We start from the raw sequence: 9466 nt of genomic DNA, 5'->3' as shown, positions 1-9466 counted from the left end.
TGGGGTCCTTAGCCCCAAAGCCCGGGTTTGTCCCAGTGCTGGCCTCGTCTGGAACTCAAGCTTTCCCAGGCCGTGGAGGCCGCCCCCGGCCCGGGGGCTCCCTCTTTGATGGGGGCTGAGAAAGAGGGGCTGGCCCTCCCCTCCTGGCTCCCTGGACGGAAGCCCCACTCATAGTTGGGCTGCAATTTGCCAAGCCTGGCGGATGGGGCGGCCATTAACGTGCAGGGGAAAAAACACTTTATCTCCCGGGACGGAAAGGGAAGCTCCTGGGAAGGGGGCAGGTGGATGCCGTGGGCGAGGGTCCAACCCTGCCTGAGGGGGCCATCCTGTCCCCGCCACCCTGCCCACTCAGGAAGAGCCGGGAGCCGGGTGCTCTGAGGCTAATGGGAGGGACCACTGAGGCCCGTTGGCTGCCTGCTCGTGCCCCATCCACCCCCCCACCTCGAGCCTGGGCCAGGATCTGACCCCATTGATGGAGGACGAATGACCTCTCAGGGCCACAGAGGCTGTCGCCAGAAGAGCCTGACCTCCGACTCAGAGCTGAAGCTCTCCTGGCCTCTGCGAGGGGCCTGGGCAGGGGTGTGGGGGCCATGGGGGCAGATAAGTCTGCACCCCACCATGACTGCCCATCACCCCAGCGGTCAGGAGGCTAGGGCTGCTGGTAGGGGTGTGGGAGTCCCCTCCCTGGGGAGACCAAGTGACATCCTTGGGGTTGTCATGGGCGCCAGTGACGTCAGAGGTGTTAGAGGCTGGAGGCTTCTCTGCCTCAGTTTTCCTATATGTCAGACCAGGGCGTGGAGGGCCTGGGAGGCCTGGACCGGGTCCTGGAGCCTCTGAACCCCACCATGTCGGGAAGTTTGTGCTGGGCCTTTCTTGGGGTGCGGGGAGGAGGACCTGAGTCCCCGGGCAGGTGCCCTAGTGGCCTGGGATCCCAGGTATGGAGCCAAGCCCACGGAGGGGCCCTGGGCGCCTCGGGCACCCCCAGCCTAGCACCGCAGCTCCAACGCTGCCTGTTAGTATTATTATTTTTCAATATCCTTAAAAGCGTAGAGAGAAAGGAAGGGGCCAGAAATCTCTGCTTCCTCTCAGCCAGGAAACAGGAAGTGAGTGTGCAGGCAGATTGGGAGCCAGGCCCCCAGAACAATGGAAACCCCACCAAAGGGAAGGGGAACTGCGTCAAGAGGCCGGGTGGGGGCCTAGCCTGACCTCTCCCCGGCTGCGCTCGGGCCGGGTGTAAATTTAGTCTGGATCTTTCCTTTTGGAAGCTTATATGCCTCATTGCTGGGGGAAGGGGGTGCGAGGCCCACCTTGGTCCCTGGGCGCCAGGGCTCTGGGGGTCTTAGGGTGCGTCCCACTCTACCCTCCTCTCCCCTGTGGGTCCACTGAGGTCCAGGAGGGGAAGAGCCTGGCCTGGGGTGTCCCTCTGTGGGGAAGGAGGATCCCTGCCATCTGGTTAGGGCAGTGGATCTCTCCAGAGGGGCACACCTGTGCGGGGCACAGAGACCCCGCCAGGTCCAGGACGCCAGCAGGAAGGCCTCCTCTGGCACCCCTGTGCCTGCTGGCTGCCCTGCCTCAGCACCACCTCACCTTTAAGCGAAAGCACGTCTCCTAGAGGCCAGAGGGCAAGAGCGGGCGGGCACCATGCCTCGCCTGGCTCGGCCCCCAAGGCGGCGTGACCTCGGGCGGGGCTTTGGCGGGGCCGTGACTCCACAGAACTGGGAGTCACTGTGGCTTCTCCCTTCTAGCACGGTGGCTTCATGGGGCCAGGACTCACCCGGGTCTAGTGACGGGGCTGAGCAGCCATGGGCTCATCCAATTTCAGAGCATTTCCATTGCCCCAAAGCTCTCTGAACCTCTTAGAGGTCATTCCCACACCCTGGGGCCCTGTCCCCACCCCAGCCTGAGGCCACCTCCCCTGGGCCATCTCTGGACGCGTGGGCTCTAATGTCACACAAGTGGAACCATCTGCTCACCCAGCCTGCTGGCCCAGAGGGTCAGGTCCCTGCCTGTCTGACTGTTCACCCAGTCTGTTGGTTTCCCAGCCGAGGGACATTTGGACTGTTCTACCCCTTGGCTGCCGTGAACCCTGCTTCCCTGAACACTCGTGCCCGTTTGTGTGTGGACGCATATGTTCCCATCCTGTCCATACCTGGCAGTGGGGTATGGGGTCGGACGACAGCTCTGTGCTCACTTGTTTGAGGCGCTGCCCCAAACTGCCTCCCAAGCCAAAGGTTTCTGATCACGCCACCCTTGCTCAGCCCCAGGAAGGCTGGAGGGGCCACTTGGGTCCCGCTGGGACCCTGGGATGGAATAGGAAGGGGACAGGCGGATGTAGAGCCTGTGGCCTCTCTGGGATGGCTCGGATCTGAACAGTCTCCAGGAGCCTCTCCGGGGAGGTCACACGGCCTGTGGGCTGTCCCTTCTCTGTAGACTTGCAGCCAGAAGTCGAATCTGGTCGCCATGGAAGCCTGTCCCTCTCCTGGACGTAGTGGATCCCTGGTGAGCTGGGTGCCTACAGTGTCCTTGACACCCCGTGCGTTCTCCACCAACACCCATCACTGATATGGGGAGCTGTTCCCCATTCCGCACATGTACCCGAGTGTGACCACGTAAGGGTGGCTTTGCACCCTTCCCCGGGGGTGGTGGGGGTGCAGGGCAGGGTGCAGGGTGGGGGACGCTAGGCAGGTCTCTCCCCATCCAGCAATTCTGTTCTCAGCCCCCGAGCTGGCACTGGCTGAGGGGATCACCCCAAGCCTGGGGTGTGGGTAGTGGTGCCACAGAGCGCCATCCCCGTCCAGATGACGCCGGCCAGACTCTCAGCCAGGATGCCCCGGAGCCCATGGCAGCCCCGCAGGGCCCCGCCTGGGGATTGCAGCTTCCGGAGCCAACCCCGCTCTGCACAATGGCCGGAAATGGCCGGCTCAGGCTCTGGTCCAGGCAGCCACGTGTGGCCCTGGGAGAGGCAGGAGGGCTGCCTGCGTGAGCGCCAGGCCCTCCTGGTGGCCTGCTGTCTCTGGGTGGACTGCGGACGCCTCCCCACAGAAGGCTGGGCTGGACGGGTGTTCACGGAGCAGGCCACAGGTGGCCATGAGGCCCAAGGCCCACCCTCGCTGTGTGGTCAGGGAGGACGCCCCTCCTCCACCGCACCCGGGGCAGGAGGCCCCGGCAGGTCACTGGGGTGAAGCACAGATAGCTCAGGACCTGGTGTGTAACCATGTGGGGAGGTTGCATTGGGCCTGACTCAGGGTGCACAGCAGGGCCCCAACCCTCCCCCCTTCCCGCTCCCCCCACTTTAAAGGAGCAACATCCAGAAGGAAGAGAAGCACCTCCCTTCATGGGCTGATTGCCACCCCCCCACCCCCACCCCCACCCCCCACCCCGGGCACCTAACGGAGGAATGCAGGCTGCTGACAGGCTTCTGGAGGCTTCTGCCAGGGAGTCAGAGAGACAATGTGATTCCTACAGGGGCAGAGAAGCCAGAGGCCGGCGGCCAGGGTAGGACTGGAAGGCCCCTCTCACCTAGGGATCACTTACTCAGATTGTGTTTGCCACTCAAAAATGAAAATAGGAGCAGCCCCGGTGGCTCAGTGGTTTAGCGCCGCCTTCAGCCCAGGGCCGGATCCTGGAGACCCGGATTGAGTCCCACGTCGGGTTCCCTGCATGGGGCCTGCTTCTCCCTCTGCCTGTGTTTCTGCCTCTCTCTGTGTCTCTCATGAATAAATAAATAAATACAATCTTTTAAATAAATAAATAAAACAAATACTGAAGATCAAAAATAACTTTAAAAAAAAAGAAAATAGATTTTTTTGTGTATCATCTGGGCTGTGAAGTGATATGTGCTGGTTTTGAAAGAGCTGGTGGATTTGAGGCACGAAAGCAAGGGAGAGAGACCGCCGTATCTTGGGGCCACAGCCGGGCGTTTACAGGGCTCCCACGTGCCCACAGTACCCTGCTGGACCCGGGGGTGGGGAGGAAGCACATGGGTGAGCAGAGTGGCCTGAGGTCAAGTGCGCTGGGGTCCAAGTCATGTTCAGCATGTACAATAATGAAATGTGCATTTTCCAATAGGTTTTATTTTTTTTCAATAGGTTTTATTTATTACGGCAGTTTGGGGGTCATAGCAATATTGAGAGGAAAGTGCAGAGGGTGCCTGCTGACGCCTCGCCACATTGACTCCCCACGGTCGACACCCCACCAGGAACCCACACAGACGCAGTGTCATCACCTGCAGTCCAGAGTGTGCACGAGGCTGCTCCCGCGCTGTCCGTCCATGGGTTTGGACAGATGCATGATGGACGAGACCCACAGCTCTGGCCTCACGTGTGTTCACTGCCCCACGCATCCTGCAAGCATGGATTCCTGACTGTGGCCAGTCTGCTCCCCTAGGGAACCCCCACCCCAGGCGACCTACAGGACAGTCTGTCCCACCCAGAAGCACCCACACTCCCTTGGGGTTGCTCTGCCCTAATCTGTCCGGCAGTGCCCTGCATTCAGCTGGGTGCCTCTGAGATGGTCCTGCCCGTGGCTGAGGGGGCGTCCACGGTTCCGTTGGACCTTGGTGTGCGACAAATGCATTTGAATGCATTTAAAAAGTGGCTTGTGTATGGTTACTCAGAGGGGACATGGATGAGTTACCATATGATGCAGCCACCCCAGTCCTGGGTGCACACAGAAGGGCGCTGGGAGCTCAGGGGGACGTATGGGACCCCTGCCACATGGTAGTCACGACCACCAAATGTCCATTCACTAGTGATTGGGGAGGCCAAATGGGGCGTCTCCACATCACCACTACCGTCACCCGGTGCCAGCTCAGGGGCTGAGAACAGAATTGCAAGACGGGGAGAGGCCTGCCCCACATCCCCCTGCCCCATACCCCCGGGAAGGGCGCAAAGCCACCTTCACGTGGTCACATTCAGGTGAACGTTATTTGGCCTCAGGAGGGGAAGACGTATTGACCCTCGCTGCTCACAGGCCTCAAGGAGGCCCTGAGTGCTAGAAGCCAGACACGAAAGAACAAATGCCATCTGGCTCCACTCACAGGGGCTGTCTGCCATAGGCACGTCCTAGAGATAGGAAACGCATTAGCAGGGCTGGGGGCTGTGGGGCTGGGGGTGCCTGGGGGGCCGGGGGGGTGCGGAGTTTCAGTCTGGGGATGTGACGCAGCTGTGGGATGAGAGGCTGGTGGTGGCTGCACAGACAAGTGAATGCGGTTAGCCCTCCAAACGGCACACCCGAAGACAGTGAAAATGCCCCATTCCATGTTGTGTGTGCTGCCACAATTTAAGGGAGTCAATGATGGAATACACCAAACCCATTGAATTGCCCCGTTTTCTATGTAACAAGGGGAGCACGTCTCTGGGGAGCTGGTGGACAGTAGAAACACCCCACGTGGCGGCTGGCGGTGCTGCCCCAGCCTTGGAGCGGCCGCCCCGGGACCTCCTGATGGCAGGGAGGATATGCGAGGGTGGCTCTTACTAAGCCCACAAGATGTGGGGGCCTGTGCAGGGGCCACAGTGTGCCCAACACCTGTTCCCAGGCCCACCGCCCACCCTCAGGACAGGGTACCCTTCCCTCAACCAAGAGCAACTCTAGGGGTGGGAGAGATCCCTTCTGGGGCCGGCCCAGGTCACCAGACCTGCTGCGTGGCCAAGAGTCATGTGACAGTGGGCGGGGGTGGGGGGATGGGGGGCCGGGGTACAGCTGATGGTCTTCTCTCTGCCCATCGTCACTCACGATGACCAGGTCATCTTGGGACGTTTGGGAGGTGGGTCCCCAGGGGGAAGAGCACAGGCTGAGCCAGGCCCATGCTTCCCTGCGACCTCAAACGGAGACACAGGGACACGGCAGAGTCTGTACCTCAGGGCACCTGAGATACAGGGGCACTGAAGTCGGGGGTACTGGGCAGGGTGGGGACCCACGTGTTGCTCCCTGAGGGCTGGGGCAGAGGGCTCCCCAACCCCAAGGGCTGGGGCACATCAGGAGCAGGGCAGGAGGAAGGCCGCGGCCGTGCCTCAGTGACCGGGGACAGCTTGGTGCAGGTACCTGGCCCAGGCCTGGCTGAGCCCAGAGCCCTGGCTGCCCGTGGCCTCAAACTTCCCCAGGCCTCTGAGCACAGGGGCGGAGAGGAGGCAGAGGGGGAGGACGGCCACCGCTGGGTGCTGCTCCCCGCCCCCGCAGCAGGAAAGGCTGACCCGGCCGGGGACAAAAGGCGGACGTGCGGCTGGCCATGTGGGCCCTTATCAGGCCTGCACCCGCCAGGCTGCAGGGTCTCTGCGGAAACACTCCTCTCTGCCTGCCTTCCTGCCTGTGCCCGGCTGCCCCTCTAGGCACCTCGCAGGGGCGAGGGGAGGCTGGCTGGGAGAGGTGGTGGGGGCTGCGGTGTAGGCCACCTGGCCTCAGGGGTTCTGGATTGTGATCAGAGGGAGTGTTGGCCTTTTTCACTGTACCTGACCACTGTGGTGAAGCAAGAGCTCACATCCCCCCCCACCCCACCCCTCCATCCGCCAGATCAGGAAACTGAGGCCCAGAATGACAGTGACCTGGCTGGGCAGGCACCTTGTGCCCTTGGAAGGATCAGCAGTTCTGCAACCTTGGCTGACAGGGTCCTCGCGGGTGCTGGGCCCCCTGGGAACAGGCAGCAAGGGTGAGAATGGGTTTCCTGGGGGAAGCTTGCCTCTCCAGCTCCCCCCACCACTCTTCAGATCTGCACTTTGTTCTATTTATAAAAAGTGTGTCTCAGGGACACATGGGGGGCTCCATGGTTGAGCGTCTGCCTTCAGCTCAGGGCATGATCCCGGGGTCCTGGTATTGAGTTCTGCATTGGGGGTCCCTGCTCAGTTGAGGGTCTCCTTCTCCCTCCCCCTCTGCCCCTCCACCCCTGCTTGTGCTCTCTCTCTCTCTTAGATAAATAAAATCTTTTTTAAAAAGTGTGTCTTGATCAACAAATTTGAGGATGTGGCTGCAGGCAGTGGGTATGGGGGGCTCGTGGGTTTTTTCACAAGTACACAGGGTCAGCTGCCGGGAGGGGGGACAAGGGGCCTTGTCCTGTGGACCCTTGACACCACCTCCTGGGGCTGGCACCATGGGCTCCATTTTACAGAGGAAACTGCAAGGTGCCGCCACCGGAATGATCCAGCCTAGCCAGCATCCTGCCCCTGCCCTGCGGCCCCCACTGCAGGCCCCAGCTGCCCTCTGGTGGATGCAGGGCCACACTGGGTCAGGATGATGCTGTGGCAGTGGTGGGTAGCACCCACATCAGCCAGATCTTCTGGAACCTTCCACCCATAGAGTGTGACGTGCAATCTGCCTGAGGACTGCCCGGCTCTGAGGAGAGGTGGCCAGGCCCAGCCTTCAGCCCCATCGGCAGAGCCACACCCGGGCTGCGGCATGGCTCCCGGCAAGACCCCAACATTGGTTCCACCCCAGGCAAAACCCACCCATGAGACCCTCTCCATCTCCACCACTGCCTGGGGGGACACAGGAGAAGGTGGGGACTTTGGAGGGGACACAGCTGGTCCTCAGGGGCTTGTCAGGAGTAGAGGTACAATTGTCCCCTGTCTCCCCAACATGCTAAACCCAAAGTTGGATGCAGCTGGCCCCCAGCCTCCAGCCGGGGTAAGGGTGACTGCCCCCACCCCCACCCCGGCCCTGGCTGGAGGTCAGGTTGCTCCTCCTCTCCCGGTGCACACCCGCCGGGCTGCGGTGGCCCCTGGTCCCAGGGCTCTGCACCATCAGCAGTAGACTGTGGATAAGACCCAGGCTTCCCCTCTGTGCACCAGGCAGGGGTCTCTCCTGGGCACCCCTGCGGCCGGACTGAGGCCTTGTCCAAAAGGCTCTAAAGCTCTGTGCCCTTTAACCATGTAATTAGGGGCCTAATTATTTCCGTTTCCCCCGTGGACCAATTACAGAGAAGTTTCTCTGTTCTGGGGTCAGGGGCCAGGTGGTGGGGACTTTGGGAGCTCCTGGGGGGCATCAGCGTCAGGCCAGGGTTGATGATCCCTGTCTCAGTGGGAATGGACCAGGGGACTCGGGGGACCACATGGAGTGTAGCACTCAGCTGTGGGCAGACGGGACCTGGTGGGCATGCCCCGGGCACCTGTGCTCAGGCAGGCTGTCCCAGCGTCCAGGCTGCAGGAGGGGGGCATCTGGGGCCCTCAGCAGGGGCCCCTCTGTGCATGGGGCAGGAAGGCTGCAGGAGGGTCACCTGGTGCTTTGGACTCTCTAAGCCCAGCTTATCCTCCTGGGTGGTGGGGGCTGCTGGGTGAGGAGGGTCTGGCCGATTGTTCGAATCCTGGGGAGCAAGGGCAGCCTGGTCTTGGGGCTCCTGTCCTGGCTCTGCTGTGGGATGTGACCTCCATGACCTCACCTGGGATCAGGTGACTGCTGTGCCCCCTCTGTGGGTGACACTTGGCCAGCATCCGGCTGTGAGTCCCTCATGTTGGTGCCGGTGAGGCCCCTCATTTCATCTGCTGGGCCATGTGCTCAGCGGGCAGACGGGGGCGGGGGGGGGTGCCCGGGGGCCACAGACAGGCCAGGACGCATGTCCAGATCACGTCCGCACTTGGGACCCAGCCTGGCCAGAGTCCCCACTGCTGTTGACCCAAGGGGACAGAGGAAGTCCCTGATGGTCTCTGGCCTCCCTCGTTGACCTCAGCCATCTGGGCTGCTCCAGGGGCCCTGGGGTGTCCCAGGAAGCCCTGTGTCCAACCCCTGCCATCTGCTGATCTCCAGGACCAGACTCCTGGAGAAGGGCTGGGGGCTTACATGACATCTCCATGGAGGGGGCTCAGTGGGAGCAGAGCCTTCAGCCCCCAGGCACATCCTTCCCACCCCCCCCCCACCTCCCCACCTCCACCGCCATCACAGGGGTATTGCGACCTTCCTGCCTTGAGGATGGACGCAGGGCGGCTAGTGCATTTTGTCCTTCTAGGCCCACAGGTGGGGCAGGCCCCTGCGGGACCCCTTTCTGGACACCGAGGTGAAGGGTTCTCAGCCTGGAATCCTGCTGGACCCTGGTACCCCTCCCAGGGACCTCGGCAGTGAGCAGGTGGGCCCAGCCCGATGCAGTTTGCCTGCTGCCCACGGGGTGGCAGTGTTTCATTACATGGGCCAGGCCCCAGGCCCTGGAACCCTCCACGGGTGGGTGGGCCCAGTGAGGGCCACTTCAGTCCTGGGCGGGGCTTTAGGAAGCCCTGGGGATCAGAGCATGGGACACATATGACCAGACATACTCCCCTGGCAACCTGTGCAACTGTACAGGACAGGCCCGTATGTTATTTCTTCCCAAAGGTTCTTAAGCTGTGTGTGTGAGGGGGTGTCCAGAAGGCCAAGATCAGTTCCTTCCCTTCGTGAGAACCTGCCCTTTGCACATGGACCACTTCCCTCTTTAGCACAGAGAGCCGGGGCATCCTCCCAGGGAGCTTGCCTGAGAGGCTCCACCCTGACCTATGCTGGACCGCCTGGCTGG

The sequence above is a fragment of the Canis aureus genome, chromosome 16 (assembly GCF_053574225.1).
Source record: "Canis aureus isolate CA01 chromosome 16, VMU_Caureus_v.1.0, whole genome shotgun sequence".
Taxonomy (NCBI): domain Eukaryota; kingdom Metazoa; phylum Chordata; class Mammalia; order Carnivora; family Canidae; genus Canis; species Canis aureus.
The sequence above is the reverse complement of the archived record's forward strand: the minus strand, read 5'-3'. Positions refer to the sequence as shown.